Source organism: Staurois parvus, unplaced genomic scaffold (genome assembly GCF_062004578.1).
Source record: "Staurois parvus isolate SC_StPar_1 unplaced genomic scaffold, SC_StPar_1.0 ptg000353l, whole genome shotgun sequence".
In the NCBI taxonomy this organism is placed as follows: Eukaryota; Metazoa; Chordata; class Amphibia; order Anura; family Ranidae; genus Staurois; species Staurois parvus.
In genome coordinates, this window is record NW_028318149.1 from 2,316,701 (window position 1) to 2,333,604 (window position 16,904).

General features: G+C 44.9%; 1 long non-coding RNA gene across 1 annotated transcript in view; it reads right to left on the reverse strand.

Annotated features, from left to right (window-relative positions):
* Positions 1 to 354: 354 nt before the first annotated feature.
* The window catches only part of LOC149456638 (uncharacterized), a 41,172-nt gene continuing 24,622 nt past the window's right edge, over positions 355 to 16,904 (reverse strand). Inside the window, exon 2 of the long non-coding RNA XR_016313838.1 lies at positions 355 to 776. This is a non-coding gene — a long non-coding RNA (uncharacterized LOC149456638). The remainder of the gene's footprint in view (positions 777 to 16,904) is intronic.

The following is a 16,904-nucleotide window of genomic DNA, read 5'->3' on the forward strand; positions in this document are numbered from 1 at the left end:
GAAATTTGTAGGTACCGTAGTTTCGCACTGTTCCCACAGGTGTACGCAGTTTTAAAGCATGACACATTAGGTATCTATTTACGCAACAAAACAATCTTTTAGATTTTACCTGAGGTAATTGTAGACGTATTAGTGCACTTGCAACAGATACAACTGAGTATGGACTATCCTGTGTAGAGCTTTTTTAATTGTGTGTCAATTAATTTCTTCAAGGAGATCCTGAGTTCCTTCGATTACAGAAGGAAAGTCTAGTTAAATGTCATCTTTCGCAAAGTTTCTAGCCTGGGAATGCTTTTGAGTAAAGTGTTTTTCTGAGCCATATGTTTTGAACAAAAAGCACTCACCAGACACCACACTTTTATAATACATGCTTCATTAGCAGATAAACAAAAACAATATATACACAATTTACATTTTTTTTTCTAAACAGCCACACACATTTTAAAGCATTACATTTTTTTTCATTTTGAAAGAAATTATCAACATAAAAAAGACCCTCCCACAAAGAATATTAGTAATTCTGAAAGTCCTGCAGTGATATAATTTGCAAAGATTTAAGAACTCACAGATATTTCTATATGTTGCTCTCTATATGTCCAATCTTACCCAATCTATAATATTAGCACCACAAATCTGGAGGCTCCTCTGCCACCCTGCTTTTAAATAAGGTTATTTCATCCAAATGTATCATGGGTACATCTCGTATCACATCTGCCAGGTTCTCGTGCAAAAGTGGGAAAATTACGACGTTCAGAGCTGGCCGTTCCGCAGAGAAGCTAAAAATGAAACAAAAGAACATTATAAAAAGAAACTTAGAAAGTATGTAAGGATGGTATTGGGAACTTGTTGATGCAAAAAAAAACGCATACACAGTGCTCAGCATAAATGAGTGCACACCTTTTGTTTTTAGTCAATATCTCAATGAACACAAGAACAATTTCCACAATTTTGACAAAACTGAGTTTTATAGAATATAGCTCATTACATGAAAGTAAGGTTAATAATACAACTATGAGTAAAATTGAAGATTTTGTAATCTAATTAGTTGATGCAAAAATGAATACACCCCACAACAAAACCTACTACATTTAGTATTTTGTATGACCTCCATGATTTGTAAGGACAGCACCAAGTCTTCTAGGCATGGAATGAACAAATTGGCGACATATTGCAACATCTACAGTATCTCACAGAAGTGAGTACACCCCTAATTTTTGTAAATATTTGATTATATCTTTTCATGTGACAACACTGAAGAAATGACACTTTGCTACAATGTAAAAGTAGTGAATGTACAGCTTGTATAACAGTGTAAATTGGCTGTCCCCTCAAAATAACTCAACACACAGCCATTAATGTCTAAACCGCTGGCAACAAAAGTGTGTGCATCCCTAAGTGAAAATGTCCAAACTGGGCCCAAAGTGTCAATATTTTGTGCTGCCACCATTATTTTCCAGCACTGCCTTAACCCTCTTGGGCATGGAGTTCACCAGAACTTCACAGGTTGCCACTGGAGTTCTCTTCCACTCCTCCATGATGACATCACGGAGCTACTGGATGTTAGAGACCTTGCACTCCTCCACCTTCCATTTGAGAATGCCCCACAGATGCTCAATAGGGTTTAGGTCTGGAGACATGCTTGGCCAGTCCATCACCTTTACCCTTAGCTTCTTTAGCAAGGCAGTGGTCGTTAAAATGTTTGAATACTGCCCTGCAGCCCAGTCTCCAAAGGGAAGGGATCATGCTCTGCTTCAGTATGTCACAGTACATTCATGGTTCCCTCAATGAACTGTAGCTCCCCAGTGCCGGTAGCACTCATGCGGCCCCAGACCATGACACTCCCACCACAATGCTTGACTGTAGATAAGACACACTTGTCTTTGTACTCCTCACCTGGTTGCCGCCACACACACTTGATACCATCTGAACCAAACCAGTTTATCTTGGTCTCATCAGACCACAGGACATGGTTCCAGTAATCCATGTCCTTAGTCTGCCTGTCTTCAGGAAACTGTTTGCGGGCTTTCTTGTGCATCATCTTTAGAAGAGGTTTCCTTCTGGGATGACAGCCATGCAGACCAATTTGATGCAGTGTGCAGCGTATGGTCTGAGCACTGACAGGCTGACCCCCCACCCCTTCAACCTCTGCAGCAATGCTGGCAGCACTAATACGTCTATTTCCCAAAGACAACCTCTGGATATGACACTGAGCACGTGCAATCAACTTCTTTGGTCGACCATGGCGAGGCCTGTTCTGAGTGGAACCGGTCCTGTTAAACCGCTGTATGGTCTTGGCCACCATGCTGCAGCTCAGTTTCAGGGTCTTGGAAATCTTCTTATAGCCTAGGCCATCTTTATGTAGAGCAACAATTCTTTTTTTCAGATCCTCAGAGAGTTTTTTGCCATGAGGACCCTCCCCTCCTAGATTTTAAGCTCCAAGGAGCAGGGCCCTCTTGTATTGAACTGTATTGTTGCTGTATTGTCTCCCGTTATATTGTAAAGCGCTGAACAAACTGTTGGTGCTATATAAATCTTGTATAATAATAATAATGAGGTGCCATGTTGAACTTCCAGTGACCAGTATGAGAGTGAGAGTGATAACACCAAATTTAACACACCTGCTCCCCATTCACACCTGAGACCTTGTAACACTAATGAGTCACATGACACCGGGGAGGGAAAATGACTAATTGGGCCCAATTTGGACATTTTCACTTAGGGGTATACTCACTTGTCTCTTCAGAATTCCCCATAGGTGTTCGATTGGGTTCAGATCAGGAGACATACTAGGCCACTGAATCACTTTCACCCTGTTCCTTCTTCAGAAATGCAAAAGTGGCCTTAGATGTGTTTTGGATCATTGTCATGTTGGAAAAGTGCATAACGACCAAGGACACAGAGTGATGGTAGCATCTTCTCTTTCAATATAGAGCAGTACAGCTGTGAATTCATGATACCATCAATGAAATACAGCTCCCCGACATCAGCAGCATTCATGCAGCCCCACAGGCGAACACTGCCGCCACCATGTTTCACTGTAGGCACCATGCATTTTTCTTTGTACTCCTCACCTTTGCAATGCCATACAGTTTGAAACCATCAGGTCCAAAAACATTTATCTTGGTCTCATCACTCCAGACTGCAGTCCCAGTAGTCTTCTTTTTCAGCATGGGCCCTGGCAAATTCTGGGTGGGCTTTTTTGTGCATGGGCTTTAGGAGATGCTTCCTTTTGTGGATGACACCCATGCATGCCATTCCTCTGCACTGTACGCCATATTGTGTCATGGGAAACAATCACCCCAGTTTGACTTTCTACTTCTTTAAAACCTAATATAGTGATGCTCCCTAATCTGAATAAAGACACTCAATCATGGGCTAATTTTCACCTAATTTCCTTATTGAATGATATTAAAATCCTGGGCTATAGAAACCTCTTAGCCCATCATTAAACACACCTTGGCGATATGGGACTCAACTGTCCTCTCTTCCCCCCTGGGAAGCAAAATCCTCAGAGCTATCACTGGTAGACCTCCCACAGTTTTACAATGCTTTGTTCCCTTATAACTACAAAGGGTGTCTATTCCTTTCAACAGCTTCCATAGTCTTATGATGGGTTCTGACAGTTTCTGCTATCTTCAAATTTGTCATTTTGTTGAATCCTTGCTCAAAAGTTACGACAGGACCCGACCTTCAATGGTTTTTGAGTCAAGGTGTGGGCTAAACCCCACAACTCAAGGCTTAATTTCTTTACTCTATTTCTTTATTTAGGGTAATATTTATGTCCAGGTCCCGATATATTGTACACGCTGGAAATGCAACATTGAGACGACATTGCCTCCCAAAACAAAGAACAAAATGTGGGTTGCCCTATTTAAATCCTCATGCAATGTCATAGCTGTGAAGAATTCTTTTAAAGTTATGTCTTGATGGTATTACACTCCTGCCAGGATAGTGCATTGCCTTCCCACTTATCCCTCCTCTTGTTTCCGAGGCTGTCAAGAATTGGGAGACATGAAACACATCTGGTGGACGTGTCCTAAAGTTAGAAGATTGTGGATATGGGTATACTCTATGGCCAATACGATACTCCATACTAATTTATGAAAGAATCCCTGGGAAGCGCTCCTGCACCAACCGATCAAACATGTTACTCGCCAAGAGTGTATCTTAATCACCCATATCTTCACAGCGATGAAACAGACAATAGCAAAGGCGTGGAAATCCCTGATCCTCAAATTTTATTAGGAAAACACAGCCTGTAAAGTACAATGATTAATCAATACGATACTCAATAATACCCATGCCAAATTCCATCGTACCTGGTAGCCTTGGCTTGATCATTTCCTACCCTCACAATTGACAGTGTGCTTTTTTGGAGCTTTGATTATGTTATTTTTATGCAACGGCTAGCATAGGTCTCTGGTGTTTCTCCCTTCCCTCGTCCCCTTTTTTTCCCGTTTCCCCTTCTTTTTCATTCTTGGTTGATTATTGTAGGCTCCTTCTGCAGGACGGATGAGCCTTTTTCCTCCTCACCTCCCCTTATTTCTACTCATTTGCAGGTAACCACAGGTCAGTGGTTATGTTCTTCCAATTGTTCATAATTGGTTTTGGGATATATTATGGCTTTAATGATTATGTCCATGAATTTTCTTGTGATATTATTCTACCTATGGGTTATAGCACTTTGGGATTACTGTGACCATGTTGGCCCTTATCGTCTGATGGGTTATTTACTTTCAATCGCCTGCTTCCATGGCTCTTGGTCAACCACACCAGTGAGTAGAGTCTGTTATAATTGTTTTTTTTTTTGTTATGTTGCTGGTATAATGTTCATTTATGTTAACTGTACCTTACACCAAAACCAAAAGTGTACTGGTGGTACACCACTTGATGCCGCCAAGGCATTTGATAGTATCAAATGGCAGTGTTTCTGGTTAACACTTAAAAAAATTGTATTTGGGGAAATGTTTACTTCATGGGTTCAGTTGTTGTATCGTGCTCCCATAGGGACAATTGGAGAGGAGGGTAGACATTCCCAGACATTTGAGCTAGGCAGGGGGACCAGACAAGGTTATCCTCTCCCCCTTGTACTATTTGCATGAGCAGTTAAGCTGCCATGATTAGGGCCAATAAGAGCATTGTAAGCTTTAGATAAGGCTTGATTCATGAAAAAATAATGCTATATGCACATGATATGCTTCTGCTCCTGAGTGACACGAACACATCCCTTACAGAGGTCATGACCACTATATCTCTGTCTTGAAGGCATTCAGGTCTTTCCATTAATTGGACCAAATAAGCACTAATGCCCCTAGACAGAGTAGTATCTCCAGGGTTGTCCACCTTCTGCTCCGATCCAATCTCCAATGTAAGTCAAATTATCTATTAAATATTTGAGCATTCAAATCTTACCCATCAATATGGAATGCTGCACCCTTAATATCATGCCCTTACTCTTAAAGCTAAACCTAAAATCTGCAATAAATTATGGCTCTGAGTGGCAAAGCCAATTTCATAAACAATGATACTTATGCTCCAGCTGCTTTACTTCTTGCATAACACCCCATTAGTCAAACTTCTGAGATTTTTTTGTATGGTCAACACTTTTAAAGAAATTACCTAGAATCAAACTAGAACAGCTGCAATGGCCCAAAGATAGAGGAGTTGAGGCCTTGTCTAACCCCTGGTTATATTATTTGGCAGCCCAATTGCAACATATGATTGGAGCGTTATGTGGTACATTGGATGAGTCTACTCTCCCAGTTTCTTCAACTCTGTTGGTGCTGCTTTACTTGACTAAATCCCAGGATCTCCCAAAGGGCCTGGAGTTCCTCGAAATTGGCAGGCCAAATACACTACATACATCCTGATGTAAAAGGTTTGGGTCAAACGTAAACACTTACAGGGAGTGATGGTGGTCATATACTGCAGTCCCATTTGACATAATGAGACATACCCAGAACTAGCTAAAATAACATTTGCTTCTAAATGGCAGACGTGGCCTACTACCCATACAATATTTTCCAAAATAAGGCCCTTCTACCCTTCTCTAAGTTACAGTCTAGATATAACCACACAGGCACTATGCATTTCTACTATGTACAGCTCATGCATGCAGGTCAGGAAAATGGAATGTTCAATCCATGTACACTTACTCTTGACCCTTTTATTATGATTTATATTTTTAAATCAGATAAAAGTGTACTAAGTGAAGAAAGTTTTAATTGCAGTACAATTTGATCTTATCATAAGACATTTTAAAATCTCAGAAATAAAAGTGGATTTAATAAAATTGCATACGCTTAGAAAATAATTTTTAAAGATGTGTCAGTCCACAGCTAGGCAGAACATTTTCAAAAAGGAAGGAACTCAGCATCACAGTTAAACTCCCTGAGAGTCGGTGTTCTCCCAAAAATAGTGGAAAGTCACGCTATACAGTAATTAATGAACCCAGGTATCACAGAAAGGCATTTAAGATGTTGATAGATTGCCTGCAAATAAAAAAACCCCATAAAAACAAATCGTAAAACAAAATAAAAATAAACCCCATATGTAGCATTCTTAAAGAGGAAAACTGTATTTGCTCACAACATACTGAAAACACTTCACTTTTGATATTCAAAGCAAACTTCCATGTCTCCATGCTTTATTTTGTTGAAAAACTGATTTGAAAAAACACCCCACTAGCATTTCTAGCTACCTTTTTTTTTTGGTCAAAAATGGCCACAAATGCTGGTTTGCCACGGTTTACCACGTTTTTCAGCGTAAGATCGTTTTTACAGCTAAAAAAACTCCTCTAGAAACGCACTAGTTTTGGGGTTTTTTTCCAGCCAACAAACGTACCTGCCAAAAAAACGTTGATTACAGTCTATGTGTGCATGGACACATAGGATAACATGCTGGGGAGTTTATTGGCTGTAGAAAAAAAATGTCAAAAGCCAAAAACAGCAGCTGTAAAACCGTCCAGTGTCCAGGACTAACACTCCTAAAGCTATGCCAGTCACATTTTAAAATAAAAGAGAGGAACATGTTCAAATATATCTGCTAGAAGATACTGATGATATCCAAGGTGTGGTTGATTTGGATGAACATATTCTTTTCTGATCCAATAAAAAATAAATTCTGTTTATCCTGCCTCTCCCTGCATATGCTACACTACGAGGGTAAAGTAAATTGTATAGGCTATAACAATTTTCAAATCCAAGTGTACAGCTTTAATTTCTTCCATTACCATTTGGGGCACACGCAAACTCATGTTGGTTATGCACACTACAATGTGATTGTACAATCTAATTTACCGACTATATTTATCAACTATAAATAGGTGATATGAGGAGAAACCCAGACAATTCAATCAATTTCTATCCAATCTCAAGGGCCCCCTTAAATAGTTGTTAGTAGACCCAAAGAAGATTGTACAATTGAATTGTACGTTATATGGATTCCCCTTAGATTGTAAGCTCTAACGAGCAGGGCCCTCTGTTTACTTTTGTACCAAATTGTATTGTAACTGTAATATCTGCCTTCATTTTGTAAATTGCTGCACAAACTGTTGGTGCTATATAAATCCTGTATAATTTATTTATTTCAGGTACTTATATAGCGTCGGCAATTTACGCAGTGCTTTACACATATATATTGTACATTCACATCAGTCCCTATATGCTTCCCCATTCTCTGGCGATGGACTGTTCCTTAGCATTCTCACGTCTTGATGACATCAGAGGACCTTAGACCACCACAGTGCCAAGAAGAAACGGCTACTAGGATTGGTCTGCTGCTGGAGTGAAGGTTCAGGTAAGTAGAATTTATTTTCCCACTTACCATAAAGAAGCATTTAACTCTTAAAATGTGGGTGCAGCTACAATGCAAGGGAGCATTTTTACTCTTTTAGAGTTCGGCTTTAAAAACCAGTAAAACAATAACCATTTCCTGAACTCTCAAACTATTTCATATCAGATAACCACAGTTTCATATACAGTCTCCAGTCTATGTGGCTATGCATGCATATTTCCACACGAATCTCTTTGCACATAATTTTTTTCTCTACAGGTTACAGTAGTTTCGGACTATTGATCCTTTCTCAAACTTATTTTGCCTGTCTGCCAAATTGGCTATCTGTCATGTTTTTACTCTTCTAAATACAAGTGAAATCAGCCTACTGCATGTTCTTTGGAAAGAGTTTGAGAGAATCACTGCCTAGTGCCAAAAATGACACCTGGCTTTTCAAGATCAGCTAAAAATTAGCCTGCAAGTTCCTTATCCTTCATAGGAAAATAAAGTTGAAGTAGTATTGCAAGAATACAAAGTACAATTGCATTGACAAAGCAAAACTCACTCCGCAAATTAACTTTGGATAAATTCACATTTAGGGGAAAAAAAAACAAAAGAACATTTGTGCAGAAAAAAAATATGCATAAATTATTATTTTCCCCCAGGAACCTGCAAAGCATTGTATCCACAATCAGTGGATTGAAGGCACAATGTCATGCTCCTGAGGGGCACATCCTGCTTTCTTGACCGTACCTCTGTAGGGGCTGTTTGAAAGTCCATTGAGAACAACAAGCCGTCTGCAGCAGTGGTTGTAGTTTGTTCATTCACAGATTGCTGTGAATGAATGATGCAGCTTTGCAGGCAGAGCCCTGCACAGCTACACCTATTTTGAATGGGACAGCGGGTACAGAGGAAAAGAACTCCCGTCCACTATCACTTGGGAAACAAGGTGATGGAGCATGTTACACCCTAAATACAGGTGTAATGTGCAAAGTGCACAAAACGTGAACTGAGACTTTACGTCTTTACCTCCACCCCAACCACAATGACAGCCATTTTTTTTTTTGGGGGGGGGGGGTAACCAATTCTTGGTCATACATTTTTTTACAGTGGCCACACCCCTCCCTGCCATCCTTGCCTAGGTGGGAATGACATCTGCTCTTGTAGCCTCCTGGCATGTCCCTGTGGCATGGTCGAGGTGCCTGCTGGATACAATACACGGAGCGGCCGGTTGGTAGAGCTGGGCATATCAGCGGGGGCCACGCTTTCTAAAACTGTAAGGGGCAGTCAGCTGAGGTGAACCAAGATGGCTGTGCGGAACACAGACTGTGGCAGCTGAACAATGGATTGCTTAAGGGTGACGCTGGAACACCTGGCCAGGTGTGTATGTGTAAGGGACCACCAGGCGGTACCACTAGCACTCCACTGGCCAGGCGTCCCCAGCGCACGGTATCTAAGCCCCAGGGTACGTGTTCACCAGAGCCCCTGATGGTGGGGATGGACTTGAAGTACCCCGAGACCAGGTCGTGGCTACTGAGCACGCCCGTCAGTGGTAGCGGTATTCGCCAGGGGCTCCCGCAGGGAAGAGCCTGATGTGAGGAGGTCGGGTGATCCCGTCGGGATGGATGGATGGATGGATGGCTGAGCAAGTGCGGGGTCAAACGGGCCGGGTCGGTAACAGTGGGGACGGAGCAGTACAAGGCAGCGGGCAGAGAGTAGTCGGGTCACATGCCAGGTCAGCAACGGAAGGTCAGATCCAAACAGGGGCATTCAGGAGAGAGGTCAGGCAAAGCAAGGGTCTGGGCAGGAGAAGGCAACAAGGTCAGGTATAATCCGGGTCAATAACTTACTAGAACAGGTTCGCAGATACAGGATACAAGGAAAGACCAGAAGGCACTGAATGACAGCTCAGGGCCGTTTAAATATCCCGCCCTGCGCTGCCATTGGTGCCACGCGCGCGCCCGCGGTCCCCACTGCGCATGCGCGAACTCCCTCGCCGCGGACGGCCAGGTCTCAGTGCCCGCATTCTGACACGGAGCGGTGCACTGCGCCTGCGCCGAGCCCGTCGCAGCGGGGATTCCTGACATTGCCCCCCCCCTACGGGCAACCTCTGGGTGCCCACCCGATCTCTCCACCACGGGTGATCACGAAGGAACCTCCGGACAAGTCGGGGTGCATGGACATTATGGGCTGGTTCCCATGAATTATCCTCAGGGCCATAGCCCTTCCATTTAATAAAAAATTGGGTCTGACCCCCCCTCCTTCGGCACTTCAGGATTGATTCCACCTCAAATTCTTCTTCACCTTCGACCGTTATGGCCTCCGGAGGTCGAGATTCTCGTTCTGGGAAGGCATCGGGGATTACTGGTTTCAGCAAGGACACATGGAAGACCGGGTGTATCTTGAGTGTGTCAGGGAGGACAAGTTCGTATGCCACCTCATTGACCGCCCGCTTTATGCAAAAGGGGCCTATGAACTTTGGTCCTAATTTCTTTGATGGACATAGCATTTTCAAGTTCGTTGTTGCCAACCACACTTTATCCCCGGGCTGCAGCACCAGGTCCCCTCTTCGTCTTTTGTTAAACGCCTTCTTGTAGTCCTCCTGGGCCCGAGCAATAGCCTCCTGTAGTATCTTATTGTTGGAGGAGAAGAAAGCTAGCGTGTCCTGTGTCGCCGGAACTGGGCATTCAGGGACCAAGTCAGGGAGAAAGACAGGGTGAAATCCGTAGTTTGAAAAAAACGGTGATTGTCCTGTTGCGGAATGGTTGGCGTTGTTGTACGCGAACTCCGCCAGGGGTAGGAGTGGTAGCCAATTATCCTGTAGGAAGGATGTGTAGCAACACAGGTACTGTTCTAGGGTCTGGTTGGTCCTCTCGGTCTGTCCATTGGTCTGGGGGTGGAACGCAGAGGAGAGGGATAATTTGATATCCAAGGCCTTACACAGTGCCCTCCAAAATTTAGACGTGAATTGGACCCCTCGATCCGAGACGATGTCCTCCGGAATTCCATGTAGTCTTATAACTTCCTGGATAAAAATTCGCGCAGTCTCGGCTGCTGACGGAGTCTTCTTTAACGGTAAAAAGTGAGCCATTTTCGATAACCGATCAATGACTACGAGGATCGCGGTGTGGTCTTGAGACGGGGGGAGCTCGACTATAAAGTCCATTGCGATCCTTTGCCAAGGTCGCTCGGGGATCGGCAAGGGCCGCAGCAGCCCCCAGGCCTTGTTCCTCGATGGCTTGTTCTTCTGACAGATGGTGCAAGATTTTACGTAGAGCCTGCAATCCTTGGCCATGTTTGGCCACCAAAAGGAACGTTGGAGAAGTTCCAGGGTCTTCGCTGGGCCAAAGTGTCCCGCCATTGGATGGTCATGACACTGCCCCAAGACAAGGGTTCGGACCTCTTCGGGTACCATGATCAATCCTTCCTTCCAGAGGAGTCCCCCCTTGTTTTGGAGGGGTACCCCAGCTGGGGTCACTGTGGTCGTGGATGCATCCATTAGTTTGGACCGAAGGTCAGTTTGGAGAGCCAAGAAATTCCCTGAGGACAGAATAGTATCAGGTACCGGTTCTTCTTTGGAGTCTTCGAACATGCGTGATAGCGCATCGGGTTTTGTATTTTTGGACCCTGGCCTGTAAGTGATATGGAATATGAATCTGGAGAAAAACAGTGCCCATCTTGCCTGCCGCGGACGTAACCGTTTGGCAGTCCTCAGGTACTCGAGGTTTTTATGATCAGTGAAGATCAAGATGGGGTGTGAGGCCCCTTCCAGCAAGTACCTCCATTCTTCCAGTGCCGTTTTGATGGCTAACAACTCCCGATCACCAATATCGTAGTTCTTCTCGGCTGGGGTGAGCTTCCTCGAGAAGAACGCTATGGGGTGGAGTAATTCTTTGGTGCCTTTTCTCTGGGACAGGATGGAACCCACCGCATTCTCAGATGCGTCTACCTCCAGTACGTAGGGCAGGGAAGCGTCTGGATGGCCCAAAATGGGTGCCGTGGTAAATAGTTTTTTCAAGGCCTCAAAGGCTTCCTGAGCCTCCGGCGTCCATCTGAAGCGGGTTCCAAGTTTGGTTAGCTGAGTTATAGGGGAGACCAGACCCGAGAAGTTCCTAATGAATTTCCGATAGAAATTCGCAAAGCCCATAAAGCGCTGGATGCCCTTTTTGTCTGTGGGCACAGGCCAATCCAAAATTGCAGAGACCTTCTGAGGGTCCATTGCGATTCCCGTGGTGGAGATAATCAACCCCAGAAACGCGATGCTGGACTGCTCGAAACTGCACTTATCTGCTTTGGCGTATAACCCATGCTGGCGCAATCGACCCAAAACCTTTGTCACGTGTATTCTGTGATCCTCCAGAGAGGATGAGAAGATCAGTATATCGTCTAGGTAAACTATTACAAAAACGTCAAGGTAATCCCGGAAAATGTCGTTTACAAAATGTTGGAATGTGGCTGGGGCATTGCACAGTCCAAATGGCATTACCAGATATTCGAAATGCCCAAACCGGGTACGAAATGCTGTCTTCCACTCATCCCCTTCCCTTATGCGAACCAAGTTGTAGGCCCCCCTGAGATCTAGTTTAGTAAATATTGTCGCAGCCTTCAGGCTCTGAAATAATTCGGGTACCAATGGCAGAGGGTAACGATTTTTAATCGTGACTCTGTTCAGTTCACGATAGTCAATGCAGGGTCGCAGAGATTTGTCTTTTTTCTCTACAAAGAAGATCCCCGCTCCGGCTGGTGAAGTAGAGGCACGGATGAACCCCTTCTGGAGACTGTCCTCTATGTATTCCTTCAGGGCCCCCAATTCTAGCTCAGACAGGGGAAAAATCCGTCCAAAAGGGATCTCGGAGCCGGGCAACAGATCAATTGGACAGTCATACGGGCGGTGGGGGGGCAAGGTGTCTGCCCCCCGTTTACTGAATACATCTAAGAATTCGTGGTATGCTGCGGGAATAACCTGTTTCAGGTCGGAGTCTCCCTCGGAGCACAGGAGGACCTGGGGGGCTGCAGAGCCCGCAGTGTGACAGTGTTCCTGACAATACAGGGACGGGAACAAGATAGACCCGGTTTCCCAGTCAATTTGGGGGTTATGGGCCCGCAACCAAGGGAGTCCCAAAATGACTGGAAAAAGAGGTGACGCAATGGCATCTAGGCGGAGGAATTCCTGATGCTGGTTAGCAATGGTAGTGGCGATAGGGGGAGTTTCCTGGTTAACTACTCCTGACTTTATCTGGGAGCCATCTGCCAGAAATATGGTAAAGCCCCGTTTTCTGGGCTGGAGGGGAATCCCCTGCTGATGAGCAAAATCTAAATCCAGGAAACAACTGCATGCCCCTGAATCAACTATGGCCGTCACCTCCACGGTCCTTTCTGGAAGCTGAAAGGAGAGGGGCACCACTAAGTATTGGGACGGACTGACCTTGCCAATAGCCAGAGAAGAAAAAGAGGTGCACTTACTCATTTTCTGAGGGCAGGATCGTACCATATGATCGGCTTCACCGCAGTAGAAGCAGAGGTTCAGAGAGCGTCTCCGCTGGCGTTCTTCTGGCGATAATTTAGGCCGAGCCAGGCCTAGTTGCATTGGTTCCTGCGCATCTCCTGGAAGTGGGTTCTGGATCTTTGTTCTGGTTTGTTGGCTGGGGCCTGGAATTGGACCCCATGCATTTCCGTGACCCTGACCGGACCTCTCCAACCTGCGTTCCCGCAGTCTACGGTCTATTTGAATCGTCAGGGCTATTAGGTCTTCTAGTGACTCGGGAACCCCCACTCGGGCCAACTCATCCTTCAAGGGCTCTGACAGACCCATACGGAACTGGTGTCGCAACGCGAACTCGTTCCAGCGTGTGTCCCCCATCCAACACCTAAATTCAGAGGCGTATTCTTCTGCCGCCCGGCGGCCCTGTCGAAGCGTGGATAACATTGCTTCAACAGAGGCTGCCCGCTGTGGATCATCATAAAGGATGGCCATAGCTTCAAAAAAACCGCTGACCGTTCCCAGGTGAGGGTCATGGTTTGCCCTTAACCGATGGGCCCAATCTTGGGGTTCACCCTGCAATAGTGAAATTAAAAATCCCACTTTCACTGATTCCGTTAGGAAGGTGCGGGGTTGCAATTCAAAAAACAGGAGGCAGGAATCCCGAAAAGACCTGAAGCGTGTTCGGTCCCCATGAAAACGCTCAGGCAGTGGTACTCGGGGTTCAACCCTCGGTAGAGGAGCAGAGGCCCCTGAAGGTGGCCCCAGAGCTTCTTCTACCGGGGGAGCGGAAACAGGGGCCTGTGGAGCAGGGCCAGATGCAGAGCGGGTCTGGAAACGGTTTTCCAGGTGCGTGCATTTGTCCTGCAAGGTTGCCACAGCCTGTGTCAGGGCTGATAGGTGCCAGCAAATATCTCCCAGCGGGGCTGACCCTCCTCCAGGCTCAGTCATGGCCTTCTGGTACTGTAAGGGACCACCAGGCGGTACCACTAGCACTCCACTGGCCAGGCGTCCCCAGCGCACGGTATCTAAGCCCCAGGGTACGTGTTCACCAGAGCCCCTGATGGTGGGGATGGACTTGAAGTACCCCGAGACCAGGTCGTGGCTACTGAGCACGCCCGTCAGTGGTAGCGGTATTCGCCAGGGGCTCCCGCAGGGAAGAGCCTGATGTGAGGAGGTCGGGTGATCCCGTCGGGATGGATGGATGGCTGAGCAAGTGCGGGGTCAAACGGGCTGGGTCGGTAACAGTGGGGACGGAGCAGTACAAGGCAGCGGGCAGAGAGTAGTCGGGTCACATGCCAGGTCAGCAACGGAAGGTCAGATCCAAACAGGGGCATTCAGGAGAGAGGTCAGGCAAAGCAAGGGTCTGGGCAGGAGAAGGCAACAAGGTCAGGTATAATCCGGGTCAATAACTTACTAGAACAGGTTCGCAGATACAGGATACAAGGAAAGACCAGAAGGCACTGAATGACAGCTCAGGGCCGTTTAAATATCCCGCCCTGCGCTGCCATTGGTGCCACGCGCGCGCCCGCGGTCCCCACTGCGCATGCGCGAACTCCCTCGCCGCGGACGGCCAGGTCTCAGTGCCCGCATTCTGACACGGAGCGGTGCACTGCGCCTGCGCCGAGCCCGTCGCAGCGGGGATTCCTGACAGTATGTATTTTTAAGAAGACCTAAAATAAAAGATAAGAGGGGGATTGGGGGAGAAGAAGTTCAAATTTAAAGCGGGAGTAAACTCCCAGTGGACACTTGTACCTACAGGTAAACTTATAATAAAGCTTACGTGTATGTACAAGGAATATCTTCTAAGCATGCACTGTTAAGGAGATATTCAGCTGTCCCTGCAGCCGGTGATGTCACTGGCGTATGCGCTCTGAAGAAATGGCATACCCATTCCTTCAGAGCACTGTCAAGACTCACGTGCGCATGCGACTGGGTGAAGAAGGAAGCCCCATCAGAGCTGACAGCGTGCTGCTGGAGGGCTTCTTTCTAAGGTAAGTCTTTCATAATGTGCGAGTATGCAATGCACACTAGCACATTATGGCATTACTTTTTTTTTTTAACTCAAGTTTACTACCACTTTAAGTACGGTATATGTGACTATCATTACGTGTACTCTTTCTGTTTATACATGTAGATACAAATGAATTAGTAATGATATAATGTATGTGAAGTACAAATACTAAAACTTCCTGTAGCTTTTCCAAGAGTATTAGGTCCAACCACTGTTGTCACTTCATGGTGCTCTCATGATGGTCTTTGTGGATATTTTGGGTTTCATGCTTCTGTAGGTCTAATACAACAGAAAAGTATTGCCCAACTAGCCTCAAAAGGCACATCTGCAGTATGAGACCATATCAGTGGAGACTCAACCTATTTAGGCTGCAGCTCACAATAAATAAGTATTATAGTATACAGTATTATACAATATGAATTAATTCCCTCTTATTGTCCTTTCACAGCCATTGTGAAAATCATAATACTTTTAGTGATGTGTTGAAAGTATTAGGCTTCGTTCATATGGGTGCTGAGGCCTGTACAGCTTAAATGAGTCATTTGTTTATGTGGCTGGAAATGGCTGTAGCAGCATATAGGCAGCCTATGTTATTGACTGAGGACTCAGTGACTGTACAAAGCCGCACGTCCTAATTTGACCAGCGTGTAGGGGCGGATGCACAGCCCCAAATGCAGAAAGTGTGCTTTCAGAGTTGCACACCCACCCCTATATGCCTGTCAAATTCAGACAGAAAGCTGTGTCTGTATAGCCGTTATGTCCCCTTTCAGTAATATAGGCTGCTTAAATGCAGCTTAGGCATCTTCAGCCACATATACAAACAGTTCATTCATGCTGTACAGGCCTCAACGGTTGTTTGAATGAAGCCCAACTGTAAATTACAACTGGGACTTTTCAGGTGCTACAGAGTTCAATTTCACATTGCATAGTATTAAAATGTAGTAATTTTTTTTTTTTGTACAAATAACAGGTCAACACAAATTTTGGTGCCTCAAGACCTGTTCCTGGGTATATTTGACCTGCCGATTACAAAAATGGCACCAATTGTTCCCTATCAGCTCTCGTCTTTGAGATAGTGTAAATGCCATATCCCACTCTTCACTCTGGTTGCTAGTCAAAAATTAGGATACTTTAAAAGCAGTGTTTAATTTATCTCCCTGTAGAATGAAAGAAGCACATAAAAAGTTGCCATGACCTCTACAGTACTCAATCTGTAAAAATGAAACAAGTGGCAATATACACGCACCTCTTATACAATCATAACAATATTACAGTTAAAAACTTACACTTTAGAATCTAATGTCTCTGATGTAAAATTACAGTTGGAATTACTCCAATAATATCTGCTAACTATGCAAAAACACAAACTAGGTAACAGAAGAACACGCTGATTAGCAAGATCTTTTCAAAAACTGACTACAGAATAAATAAATAATAAATTTGACCATATCTAGGAGACTGGAGCTGATACAGTCTAGCCAATGTAAATTTCTGAATCAGCACCCCAAATAACCCCAAGAACAGGTCTAAAAAGCAAGGCACCAAGAAAAAAAGCAAGGCACCAAGAAAAAAAGATTTTTTTTTGTTGGACTGTGTAATTGGTAGAAATCCACAAATAGTTAAAAAGGGCTTAGTTTT